At 46.1% G+C, this 14,330-nt stretch overlaps 1 long non-coding RNA gene across 1 annotated transcript; it reads right to left on the bottom strand.

Moving 5' to 3' along the window:
* Nucleotides 1–3,418: 3,418 nt before the first annotated feature.
* On the bottom strand, nucleotides 3,419–6,754 carry LOC115168195 (uncharacterized). The gene is made up of 2 exons (XR_003870632.1): nucleotides 6,451–6,754; nucleotides 3,419–3,967 (listed from the first exon to the last, which is right to left on the bottom strand). It is a non-coding gene; the product is annotated as an uncharacterized LOC115168195 (long non-coding RNA).
* Nucleotides 6,755–14,330: the final 7,576 nt, after the last annotated feature.

Genomic DNA, 14,330 nt, shown 5'->3' with positions numbered 1-14,330 from the left:
TCAAAGACTGTTATATGGACTACATTTACAATGATTTTCCATGAATAAAGACAAACTAGATCCTGTTGGTTGAAAGTTCACATCAAAACGTGGTGCCCTCTCACCTCAAATTAAATCCATATGCCACCTTTGGGTTCAGTACAACATCAAATTGTCTTTTTAACCGTTTGAAAAGGAGAGGGGGTGAAAAGGGAAAAAACATTGAACCATTCCGTGTGTCTATGTCATAAATAAAGGCAAACAACAGGAGTTGAGCCAATAAAGGTATGGTTCAATATTTGCGAGGTAATTCTCCCTCCTTAAACAAACATTTAGGCTCTGCCAGCTCCTTTTATTATTTGCCAATGTCTGTGCTGTCTGTTTGAAGGTTTTACCTATTAAATTGGGATGTATTTTTCTTCCTGGAAGACGACATGGAACGGGGTAGTAGTCTGCCATAAGGGATCAACCTATTTAAGTCTATGGCTATTTATCATTTGTTTATGAAAAAAAATTATACAGAATTCTAAAATTCTAATTGGAACAAAAGTTCTCCAATGAAGCCTTGTAAAACAACAAAAGGAACTACAGATAGAGCTGTGGGATATATTTAGCTGTGATAAAAAAAGAGTAATCATTCATATGAAGGGATGAGAGAGGGGTGAGGCTGAAGGGGAGTGGTAAGGAGTCAAGGAGGATGTTGTTGACTCTATTTTTATCATAAGTGCTCAGGTGAGCTCGTGTCAGTTTCAGGATGTGCCATGTAGATAAGCGGTGCTGGACCAATCATGGTGACACAACACAAGCCACACGCTACAGAGGGGAGGGGATACAAAAATGAGTGGCGGTGCGACCGGTTGAACCGGTGAACCGACTTGTATTCTTTAACACAGGTTGGGTGGGGCCACCCTAAAACAGGACAGGGAAGTGGAATACAAAGGCTGGGTGAGCTAGGGCCCCTAATGGTCTCCTCTACTCGTTCCCCAGGGAAAGGCAATTTCCAGTCGTGCGACTAATCTTCTCCATTTGTTTGAATTGATTCTTAACTGAGGAACACTGAGATATTTCAATTACTTGGATTGCCAAAACACCACCACATGTGCCATACATTTTCCCAATACAATTCACAAAATAAGCACTTCATAGGCCTATCTTTTCTACAAATAAATGACGAGGTAAAATGGAGCTTCTTTCAGATGTATAGTTTTAGCTAGTGGAATAAAGGCATGTCAATAGAAGAAGATTTAAGACAATCTCTTACAGATAGATGCAACCCTAAACCAAGTCTTCTTATCAGTCATATCAGACCTCAAATTCTTGAAGAAAGATACAGAGTTCAAACTGGAGTCAAGTTCTATCACTACAGATAATCTGATCAGGTATTGTCTATGGTATGCTTTCATCAAGTGGTCACACCTGACCCTTTAATCACATCCTTAGCTGAGGTGTATCTCTGGAGGTAGGTGGGTCACCCAGGAAACATCGTTACCAGACAGTGTTAGAACTTTTTTGTACAATCCAGCACTGTCAGGTAAGATGGATCCTGAAAGCCATTTCAGCGTAAACCAGAGCATTTTATTGTGAAAAAAATGGCCGCCAAGCTGAGGTAAAGTGTGCTTATGTAGCTAGCTAACGTTGTAAGTTGTGTGTTGTATACCACTGTAGTTAGCGGATGGCTAGCATCATCATTACCAGGCAGTATTAGAGAGATTGATGATATCCAATGCTGCCTTGTAAGATGGGGATGACCATCCAATACATGCATAGGAGACAAACAATGGGTCATAAAAGTGATTATTTTACAGATCACAATAAGTGTACAGATCGCAGTAATAATATTTTCGACTAAGCATTTTACAATACAGGTTAATTTTGTTTAATGTGTTGTGTTATCTCCTGGTTTTGACTGACAAAAACTTGATAAAAGGCTTACCTTGCTTTGGGTAGGTTTGTGTGGGGATAAGCCCCACCTATGTGCATACATGAGACATCAGGAACATTCCACTATGAAAAGAAAGAGGCATACTAAACAGTAGGCAACCCTGACTGGTAATGCAAATTATCATTAGAAGGCCTGTCTTTCACATCTCTGAAGCTACATCTGTATTTACCACAGAAAGAAGGAGAAACTATAATAATATAAAATCAAGTATACTCCCTCCCCAGGCACACATGCACACACACAGTTAACTCAACAAATTGTGGCCTTGGGCGGACTCTACTATCTCAAACTCAAACTAACAATAGCAAGTTCAATATATCACCTAACCCCCAGGTCTTAAACAATAGATGAAGTTAAGGGAAACCACGTTTTTGAAACTCGCCTCGAAACAAAAAAATACAACTTGTTGTACGGCAGACTTTGTTCCAGTAGGGACTGTAGGTTAGGTTCTGGGCCACAGTGGATGTTAATGGTTGCCCAAAACTGTTCTGACTGGTCTGGTTCTACGAAACGGTAAGGCTGCTTTTTCCCCTCATTCTGAAAATTATATATATATTATCCCTGGTCATCCCTACTGCCTCTGATCTAGCGGACTCACTCAACACAAATGCTTTGTTTGTAAATAATGTCTGAGTGTTGGATTGTGCCCCTGCTTTCCGTGAATTTAAAAAACAAGAAAATAGTGCCGTCTGGTTTCCTTAATATAAAGAATGTGAAATGATTTATACTTTTTATACACAAGTATATTTTAGCAATTGCATTTACTTTTGATACTTAAGTATATTTAAAACCAAATACTTTTAGACTTTTACTCAAGTAGTATTTTGCTGGGTGACTTTCACTTGAGTCATTTTCTATTAATGTATCTTTACTTTTACTCAAGTATGACAACTGGGTATTTTTTTTACCACTGCATTTTAAACATCCATTCCGACGACAAAACCCACTGCATTTTTCATACTCAAAACTAAAGCAACAAGGCCTTGGGGTTGTTGTTCCGTATTCACATGTCATGTCTCTGAAGATGGTAGCACAGTTAGCACAATGTATGTCATGTCATATTCATTTCAACAGTCATTTGATGAAATGTTGAAAACGAAGGGGAAATGAATGCCTTCCTTTTTCATGTACCTCCTTTCTTTGTGTTTGTAGTGTGTTGAAAGCCTGGAGGAATGCTGGACTGACCTAGCCTGTGCCTATGCAGTGTGTGCAGAAGGTCATTGAGACAGCTTTTGTTTACTGAATAACGTGGGCTATTCACAGGTACACAGTGTGAAAGCATCACACTCATTAGAAGTTGCGCAATGCTGCATGCAAATTATTTATATTTAGTAAGATAAAGACTCATATATAATATATACCACTATTCCTTAGTTAGTCATTCTATTTACATTGCCACTTAAAATAGTGACACAAGACTGATCAGCCACTCAAATATGTACATTAACTCAACAATCAAAGTGGCAACAAATTATTTGCATCGTACATTGTCAAATAACTGCTATAACTCGTTCTAATTTTATTGAGACTTGGTACAGTAAGTCAGCAATAGTTATACTAATATTGATATATATTAATGTGAACTATTTTTTTTGCTATTTTTTTCTCTAAACCTTAAACACTAGAATCAAGACAATCCTGTGTTCAGAGGGAAAGAATAGGTTTCCAGTTCCTGCAAATGAGCTAAATGGAAGAGTGTGAGTGAATGAGAAAGGTAGAGAGAGAGAGAGAGAGAGAGAGAGAGAGAGCATAAGGGAGGGAAAAGAACAGGCAGTGAAGAGAGGTGGAAAATGTACCTGTAACCTTACCATCGTGAAAAGGAACCCAAAAGGAAAGAATGCAACAAAACAAAGTGAGTAAAGGGGGGTGGGGGGTAAAAAGGAAAAGATCTTGAATTTTTAGCAGCCAGCGCCTGCGAACACTTCAGCTTCTTCGCGGTCAGTCAGTCAGGGCCCATGAAATGAGAAAGCCAAGCCGACCTGCTCTCACAGACTGCTGCAGCCTCTATTTAGTTAATCATCAGCATTATACACCAGGGCTGCAGGCCTAAAGAGAAAGAGAGAGAGAAAGAGAAAAAAAAACATAAGGGAGAAAGAATGAGTATTAAAGCTTGTAGAATGAAGAAGAGTACAATGGAAATAAATGTATTTAAAGTCAAGTAGACCCTATAGTTTCAAGTATTTCCTGACTTCCTACTTCCCACGTGCTTGCTATGCATTTCCTCAGTTATCTTTCCTTCTTTTAGGTTTGCTTACGTTTTGTCCCTGAAACTCGTCCCTGTTTTGGCTCTTGAGTGAAATGATTCCATTGTTGGAGAGATGGTTCATTCGGTGTGGTGTATATGGCTGCCCACGCTGTAGCCTTACTGAGTGAGTGAGGCGTGATCAGGTAACCCTGCCCTCTGCGTTGGAATGGGACTCCACTGTGAAATGAACCTGATAGGTAAACCAGCCTGGCCCTTAATCAATAGTTGGCGTCTTTGTGGAGAAGAATGTCGGTGAAATCCAAAACCTCACTTAAGGACCTTATCAACACCACTAATTGGCCCTCCAGACTACTGGAGAGTAAAGCTTAGTGGCATGATTCGTCGCTTTTCAGCTATTTCTCTTTGGTTGTTTCATTGTTTTATTTCAATATTTAATATATTGTTCAGTTCCCTCTGCTATTTTACTAAATGAAATGATATATTTACTATTCTACTATCTTATCATGGTTCATTAATTCAGTTGAGAACTATCACTTTTCATAGTTTACTTACTTTCTCTTTCGGTTTGAGTATCTCCAATGAATGAGTGAAATTTGTTAAGCAAAAAAGGTTTCTAGCCTCCCTCATGCATGGCACCTTAATTAAGTCATCTATTTGTCAGTTTGGCTTGATTTAAGTATCACAAATATAATTTTGTATTTCCACCTCACATTACTTTTTTTTATTTATTCGCTTCAATATTTAATGTATTTCCATGATTTGTCTGAAAATGCTTTCCTTCTTAACTTGTCCTTGAAAAGGGGAAAAATCCCCCTAAAATCCTGTCAATGTTTCACATATTTTTATAGCAGCTATTACCATTGATTTATCTAGGTACAAAGAAACAGCATTCCACCAACATCAACCATAATGTTAATGGTTTAAAACAGTTATGGCAAAAGCTGCTTAGTCACAGTCATACCTATTTAAACTGCCTGTTCTTCAGTTCACAAACTCAGTGTTTTTTTCCCTGACTTCTCACTTTATTCCGTGATTGGCATTACAGTCAACATAGTTAGCTTGTTCTTAGTTTCACATGTCTGTTTTCTAAGCTGTAAAAAATTTTTTTTTTAAAAAACAATTTTCAAATTTCAACCTCCATTTTGTATGGCTTACAAATCTCGTGAGTCACATTCTATGGAAATTCCCTACAGACCAGTTATGATATCTGTAATGCCCAACCCATAGTCAATCTTTAAAAAGCTATAAACAATTATGAATTACTCATTCAAAGAATTGAACGAATGTCTGTCTTTCCGCCAATGAAAATCTTCCACCTCACTCCTTATTCACTGCACTATTTGGTCAACATTTTCCCTCCATTGATCAACAACGCCTTTTAAACTTTATGAAAAAGATTAAATCAATCTTCTTGCAACATTCCAAAAACATAACCATCCTAATGGTTATTTTCTACTCCCAGAAGTCGAACAAAATACAACAAAAACCTACAGAAGAGTAAAATGGATGAGCAGACATTTTACATTCAGCATACATCCACTATGTAAACCTTGTATTTCTCACATCAAAAGGTTAGGAAAAACTGAATATTATTTGAAATCTCTATCTATACATGCCAAAGGAAATAAGTAAGAACAGGCCTAGCCTAGGTATTTTAGTCTCCTTTTCTAGACACGCAACATCCTAAGAAAAGGCTGCGTTGAGACTTATTTAACAGGTAGCAGAGATAAGTTGTCAAAAACATGCCTTCGTTATTTTTTTTTCAAATCAGAATAAAAAAAAAAAAAAAATTAAAATACATAAATGTTTATTTTGTAAAATAATGAAAATATTTCACGTCAATTGGTTATCATCAGCTTTTGAGATGGTACAATTATCAAAATGTTACCATAACTGCTTGAATGTTCTTCCAAATGTGCATTTCCAGTGTTACAATGGAGGGAAAAAGCTGCTGTCTTTATATCCGTTGACAAGTCTGTCTGTTTGCCTCTACCTGCCCCAACTGGTCTTTCCAGTTTAGGAATTAACGTTAGGCTCTTTTGTTTCTGTTTAAATGGACTGGAATCTGATACAGTTTATAATATGCTTCCCCCTAAACTCATGCTCTTCCTGTAACAGCATACAAGCACCAACGGTTTTATACAATGACCTTGTTTGCTTGCCATCCATTTCCTGACTATTACATAAGTATACATACAACTGGGCTTCAGTCTACCTGTAAGCTGGTGCGATGACAAAGCAAATGTATCACAAATAATGTCAGAGGAAATCGTACACGGACCAAAATGAAAACAAATAAGGAGGTATCATGTTGGTGGGTTACCCTGTCCTTCCCAGGTGTGGTCAAGTGAGCCAGAAAGAGGCATCATGTTGCCTGGCTGTGGCTGCTGGCTGCTGCCTCATAGATATGTCTTCCTCTTCCCTCCTCCCACAGAGAGACCAACTCTTCGATGTTTGCTTGGAAAAAGTTGCCGCTCTCAGGCAGGAGAATTAGCTCGGCTTGACTAGACACCCAACGAGGAGGCGAAGAACCCCAAAAATCAACTCAACAGGTTTAAGTTGTTAAGACACGGCTCAAGTTTCCCGGAGCTCACGGTGACGCTACCTGGTTAAGCTCCTCAAGACGAGTAGACTGAATTTGTAAAGGGGATAGGTTTACATGTAGCCTGGCCTCCCTCCCCCACAGGTGTAATTTTCAGGTGGCAGCCAATCTCCTTAGCCTCTGGCACTCCCAGGTGTGTCCCCTGCGCTGCAGTGGCCAATCAGGTCTGAGACTAAGCCCAGTCCACCCCCCCCTGTCCCACCTCACCGGTTCACCTGCCCCCACCCAAGCCCGCCGCCGCTCCCACCCCAGGTACATTGTATGTGTTTATGACGTTAGCCTGAGCTCCTGTGGGAACGGCCTCAGTTCCTATCACAACACAAACTACACCAACATCATCCATGAGCCCCGGTCCACGCCCAGAAACAAACCAAAACCATATTGAGAGGAAAACATATAGATTGCAAATCTTGTAGAGCCTACCAAAAATCCTTTGTGAAAAAAACCACATGACCTCTGGCATACTGGTCAGTGTATATATGAAATAATCGTAACCTGAAATACCCTTTGCCCTTGTCTCTTTCAGTCTCTATTTTCTGTTCACAGAAGCCATTCCAGCCTCAGTGGCTAACAAAGCCCTACTGTTTTAAAGCCAGATGACAAGTGAACAAAGTACAGGTAGGTGAAACAGACAGAGACACAGACGGTTTGAGGTGAGCCAGGTTAGGCGAGGTCGGGCCTAGAGCAGGGTATGATGGTCTATCAATCACTGTGGCTGATGGGAGTGAGGCTGAGCCCTAATCCCTGGCCAAGGCTGGCTAGCTGGCTGAGCAAGGCAGCCAACTTGGGCCTGGTGTAATTGACTTGATAATCTTCAACAAGGCAGGCAATGCCATATCCAGATCCTGTTTCATGGGAGGGGGCATGGCAGAGATTGCTGTGAAGCAGTTGACCAGAATGGGGATTGTTCTAAGCAGCATGCCACAGATATACACTGGTTTGAGTGGAATTATGCAGAATCCATCTAGTCCATCTAATTTGAACATGATATCAGCTGTAAATTCAACCCATGGTAGAGTAGTCAGTGGCTTGTAATTTAGCAGATGATCTTACCCAGAACGACTTACAGTCAGTGCATTCAACTAAGGTAAACAATATATATAAATAGCACAACACAGTGGTTGTGAGAATGGAATGACTACTCAGGGAATAATATAATATGCCAGAGGAAGGCCAAAAAGATCATCAAGGACATCAACCACCTGAGCCACTGCCTGTTTGCCCCGCTATCATCTAGAAGGCGAGGTCAGTACAGGTGCATCAAAGCTGGGACCAAGAGACTGTAAAACAGCTTCTATCTCAAGGCCATCAGACTGCTAAACAGCCATCACTAGCAAATCAGAGGCGGCTGCCTATAGACATAGATTAGGAATCACTGGCCACTTTTAGAAATGGATCACTAGCCACTTTAATAATGTTTACGTATCTAGCGTTACTCATCTCATATGTATAAACTGCACTCCACTCTATTCTACGATATCTTAGTCACTTTTAAATTGTGTTTACATATTGTGTCACCCATTTCATATGTATATACTGTATTGTATTCTATACTACACCACTGACTGTTAAACAGCCATCTCCAGCACATCAAAGGCTGCTGTCTGTAGACATAGATTAGGAATCACTGGCCAATTTAAGGAAATGAAACACTTGCCACTTTAATAATGTCTCCATATCTTGCACTACTCATCTCATATGTATAAACTGTACTCTATACTATTCTACGGTATCTTAGTCACTTAAATTGTGTAAATATTGCATCACCCATCTCATATGTATATACTGTATTCTATACTATGCCACTGTATCTTAGTCCAATGCCGCTCTGACATATATGTATATGTCACGACTTCCGCCGAAGTCGGCTCCTCTCCTTGTTTGGGCGGCGTTCGGCAATTGACGTCACCGGCTTTCTAGCCATCACCACTCCATTTTTCATATATCCATTTGTTTTGTCTTGTTCAATACACACCTGGTTTTCATTCCATTATCAACTGCATGTATTTAGTCCTCTGTTTCCCCTTGTCACGGTTCCCACCGACGGTGGCGCCCCCTCCTGCTCGGGTGGCGCTCGGCGGTCGTCGTCACCTGCCTATTAGCTGCCACTGATTCCCTTTTTTGTTTTCCCCCTTTTGTGATTGTGTGCATCTGTTCGTAGTGGGGGTGATTAGCGGGGCTATAAGTATTAGCTGGTCCGCCTTCTCATTGTGCGGGATTGTCATTCCTGTTTGTGTGCTTGTGTTTACGCTTGTGCGTTAGTTTTGCGCCGCATGTGTTTTCCCCTGTGTTTGGGGCACTTTGTTTTGTGTGCGCGCTATTCGCTGTTTGGCGTGGCTTGTGTGTGTTCGCCTCTTGACCCATTTAAAAGCCACTACCCTGTGCTCGATGCTTCCTGCGTTTTGATTCCTCACTCACGACGCCCGAGCCTTACAGAATCCCGCACCACAATACTATGGAGTCAGCAGGAGCAGCGGCCAGCCCCCTTCCCTCGATGGAGGAACGCGTGCTCCACCACACTACTGTCCTCCACCGAATCGGATCCGTGATGGATCAGATGATGGAGAGGATGGACCGATGGGAGAGGAGTGGTCTCCTCTCTCCACCTCCGGCCCCTTCCGACACAACCACCTCCGCCTCCCACTGCGTCTGGCTCTGGCGCGCTTCGTCTGGCGCTCCCAAGGGAGTATGATGGAGCGGCGGCTGGGTGCCAGGGATTTCTGCTCCAGCTCGAGCTGTACCTGGCCACCGTCAGACCTGCTCCCTCGGGAGAGGAGAGCGTGAGTGCCCTCGTTTCCTGCCTGACGGGCCGAGCTCTGGAGTGGGCCAATGCTGTCTGGAATGGTCCAGACTCGGCGAGGGACCACTACCCAGAGTTCACCCGCTGCTTTCGGGCCGTGTTCGACCACCCTCCGGAAGGAAGAGCGGCGGGTGAGCGGCTGTTCCACCTCAGGCAGGAGACGAGGAGCGCGCAGGACTTTGCTCTGGAGTTCAGGACCTTGGCTGCTGGGGCAGGGTGGAACGACAGGGCCCTTATAGACCATTACCGGTGTAGTCTCCGGGCGGACGTCCGCAGGGAGCTAGCCTGTCGGGACACCGCTCTGTCCCTTGATGAGCTCATCGATATGTCCATCCGTCTGGACAATCTGCTGGCTGCCCGCGGGCATTCGGAAAGGGTCCTGTCCGTTCCACCTCCGTGCACCCCCGCCCCTAGTCCTATGGAGGTGGGGGGGCTGTGCCAAGGGGCACCGGAGGAGGTGGCTCCTCCTGCACCAGCTGTGGTCAGAGAGGACACACGGCCGACCGGTGCTGGAGGAGCCAGTCTGGGAGTCGAGAGGGCAGGCAGAACACTTTTCGGTCACCCCAGGTGAGTCAGCACCAGATTCACCCAGAACCCCCTGTTGGTCAGATGTTATTACTAATTTTGTTTTCTGATTTTTTCCCCCTCTTCCCAGCATAGGGAGCTAGTCGATTCAGGCGCAGCTGGGAACTTTATGGATCGCGGACTTGCCATTAAGCTGGGCATTCCGCGAGTGCCGATAGATTCCCCCTTCCCCGTGCACTACCTAGATAGCCGACCATTAGGGTCAGGGCTAGTCAGGGAGTCTACGGTTCCACTGGACATGGTAACACAGGGGAATCATAAGGAACGGATTAGTTTTTTCCTTATTGATTCGCCTGCTTTTCCAGTGGTGCTGGGGGTCCCCTGGCTGGCTGATCACAATCCCCGGATTTCGTGGAAACAGGGGGTTCTCCAGGGGTGGTCAGAGGAGTGTTCAGGGAAGTGTCTAGGAGTTTCCATAGGTGCCACGTCGGTGGAGAGTCCAGACCAGGTGTACACCGTGCGCATTCCCCCTGAATACGCTGATTTGGCGATCGCTTTCTGTAAAAAGAGGGCGATCAAATTACCACCTCATCGACAGGGGGATTGTGCGATAGATCTCCAGGTTAACGCTGCGCTTCCCAAGAGTCACGTGTACCCCTTGTCACAGGAGGAGACGGTGGCTATGGAGACATATGTCACGGAATCTCTAGGACAGGGGTACATTCGGCCCTCCATCTCACCCGCCTCCTCAAGTTTATTTTTTGTGAAGTAAAAGGAGGGAGGTCTGCGTCCGTGCATTGATTACAGAGGTCTAAATGCTATCATGGTGGGGTTTAGTTACCCGCTACCTCTCATCGCTACGGCGGTGGAATCATTTCACGGAGCAAAATTCTTCACAAAACTGGATCTCAGGAGCGCGTATAACCTGGTGCGTATTAAGGATGGAGACAAGTGGAAAACCGCATTTAGTACCACATCGGGCCATGCCGTATGGGTTGAAGAATACTCCAGCCGTCTTTCAATCCTTTGTAGACGAGATTCTCAGGGACCTGCATGGGCAGGGCGTGATTGTCTATATCGATGATATTCTGATATATTCCGCCACCCGCTCCGCGCATGTGTCCTTGGTACGCAAGGTGCTTGGGAGACTGCTGGAGCATGACCTATACGTTAAGGCTGAGAAATGTGTGTTTTCCAAACGAGCCGTTTCCTTCCTGGGTTATCGCATTTCCACCACGGGGGTGGTGATGGAGTGCGACCTTGTTAAGGCCGTGCGTAATTGGCCGACTCCAACCACGGTGAAGGAAGTGCATGGGTTCTTAGGCTTTGCCAATTACTACCGGAGGTTTATCCGGGGTTTTGGCCAGGTAGCGGCTCCCATTACCTCACTGCTGAAGGGGGGGCCGGTGCGTTTGCGGTGGTCAACGGAGGCGGACGGAGCCTTCAAGAAGTTGAAGGTGCTGTTCACCGAAGCACCCGTGTTGGCGCACCCGGACCCGTCTCTAGCATTCATAGTGGTGGTGGACGCATCCGAGGCTGGGGTGGGTGCCGTGCTATCACAGCACTCGGGTACGCCATTAAAACTCCACCCCTGCGCTTTCTTATCGAAGAAGCTCAGTTCAGCAGAGCGTAACTATGATGTGGGGGACAGGGAGTTGCTAGCGGTGGTAAAAGCCTTGAGGGTGTGGTGACACTGGCTTGAGGGGGCTATGCACCCCTTTCTCATCTGGACCGACCATCGAAATCTGGAGTACATCCGGGCAGCTAGGAGACTGAATCCGCGTCAGGCAAGGTGGGCCATGTTCTTCGCCCGGTTTAGGTTTACAATCTCCTATAGACCAGGCTCCCTGAACACGAGGGCTGACGCGCTGTCCCGTCTTTATGACACGGTGGACCGGCCCATCGATCCAACTCCCATCATTCCAGCATCTAGGCTGGTGGCACCGGTGGTATGGGAGGTGGACGCGGACATCGAGCGGGCATTAGTATTGGAACCTGCGCCTTCACAGTGTCCCGTGGGTCGCATGTACGTGCCGCTCAGTGTTCGTGATCAATTGATTTGGTGGGCGCACACGCTACCCACTTCGGGTCATCCTGGTGTGGCGAGGACAGTGCGGAGTCTCAGGGGGAAGTACTGGTGGCCCACCTTGGCTAAGGACGTGAGGTTCTATGTCTCTTCCTGTTTGGTGTGCGCCCAGAGTAAGGCTCCTAGGCATCTCCCGAGAGGGAAGTTACAGCCCCTCCCCGTTCCGCAATGGCCATGGTCGCACCTGTCTGTAGACTTCTTGACAGATCTTCCCCCGTCTCAGGGGAACACTACAATTCTGGTGGTTGTGGATCGGTTTTCAAAGTCCTGCCGTCTCCTCCTGTTGCCCGGTCTCCCTACGGCCCTGCAGACTGCGGAGGCCCTATTTACCCACGTCTTCCGGCTCTACGGGGTGCCGGAGGACATTGTCTCTGTGTTTTCCCCTGCGTTTGGGGCACTTTGTTTTGTGTGCGCGCTATTTGCTGTTTGGGGTGGCTTGTGTGTGTTCGCCTCTTGACCCATTTAAAAGCCACTACCTTGTGCTCGCTGCTTCCTGCGTTTTGATTCCTCACTCACGACGCCCGAGCCTTACACCCCTCCATGTCTTTGTGTGTAATTGTTTATTGTGATGTGGATATTGTTCAGGCGCTATACTTTTGTTACGTTCTGTGTTTTGGGCACGTTTATGTTTTTATGTGCTGTCGTTTTTGGACCGGAATTAAAGTACGCCTGTTTACTACACTCTGATCTCCTGCACCTGATTTCACCTCCGTACACACCCCTAACAGAATTACACACCAGAACCATGGAGTCAGCAGGAACAGGTACCCCGGTGAGAAGAGTTGAGAAGCGTGTCCAGGAACATTCTGCTATGTTACATCATCTTGGTATCATGATGGATCGCGTTGTCCAGACAATGGACCGCTGGGAGAGACAGGAAGTCTCCCCAGTGCCTCGACCAGCACAACTGGGATTACCTCAACCCGTCCCGTCCGGAGCCAGACCCAGTGGGATGCGTCTCTCCCTTCCCAGGGAGTATGATGGGACAGCAGCACAGTGCCAGGGATTCCTGTTACAACTGGACCTCTACCTGGCCACTGTGCATCCAGCTCCCTCGGGAAGAGAGAGAGTGTCTGCCCTCGTCTCATGCCTCTCGGGGAGAGCTTTGGAGTGGGAAAACGCCGTGTGGGGAGAAGAAGACGCGGCGTTGGACCACTTCGAGGAGTTCACCCGTCGCTTCCGGGCCATCTTCGACCATCCGCCTGAAGGTAGAGTGACGGGGGAACGGCTCTTCCATTTGAGGCAGGGGACGAGGAGCGCCCAGGAATTCGCCCTAGAATTCTGGACCTTGGTCGCCGGAGCAGGCTGGAACGACAGGGCCCTCATCGACCACTATCGGTGCAGCCTGCAGAAGGACGTCCGACATGAGCTGGCCTGCAGGAATGCCACCATCTCCTTTGACCAACTGGTGGATTTGTCCAACCGGTTGGATAACCTGCTGGTCACCCGCGGACGTCCAGAGGACGCTCTGTCAGTGCCAACTTCCAGTACCCCCAATCTGGTGCCCATGAAATTGGGAGGGGCTACGCGTAGGGAGACTGGAGGAGGTGCCATCACGTGCACCATCTGTGGCCGCAGAGGGCATACTGACGGTTGGTGCCGTGTCGGTTCCTCTAGGTGTCGTGGCAACTCTGGCGTCACCCCAGGTGAGTCTGCACCACACTCATCCAGAGCCCTCTGTTGACCACCTGTTTGTACCTGTTTGTTTCCCTGATTTTTCCCCGCATTCCCAGCATAAGGTGCTCGTTGATTCAGGTGCAGCTGGGAATTTTATTGACAGAGCGTTAGCCCTTAGTTTAGGGATCCCCATTATTCCTGTAGTTAGACCTTCAACGCTCTGGATAGTCGACCATTAGGGTCCGGGCTAATCAGGGAAGCCACCATCTCACTGGCCATGGAGACGCAGGGGGGTCACGTGGAGAAAATCAGTCTCTTCCTCATTGACTGTCCTGCGTTTCCCATGGTACTAGGCCTTCCCTGGTTAGCTCATCATAACCCCACTATTTCCTGGCAACAGAGGGCTCTCACGGGGTGGTCGCGAGAGTGCTCGGGGAGGTGTGTAGGGGTTTCTGTTGGTGCTACCACGGTGGAAAGTCCAGACCAGGTCTCCACCGTGCGCATCCCCCCAGAATATGTCGATTTGGCTCTCGCCTTCTGTAAAAAGAAGGCGACTCAAATACCACCTCATTG

This window comes from Salmo trutta, chromosome 30 (genome assembly GCF_901001165.1).
Source record: "Salmo trutta chromosome 30, fSalTru1.1, whole genome shotgun sequence".
Classification (NCBI taxonomy): Eukaryota; Metazoa; Chordata; class Actinopteri; order Salmoniformes; family Salmonidae; genus Salmo; species Salmo trutta.
Note: the sequence above shows the minus strand (reverse complement) of the source record. Positions and strands in the feature narration are given on the sequence as shown.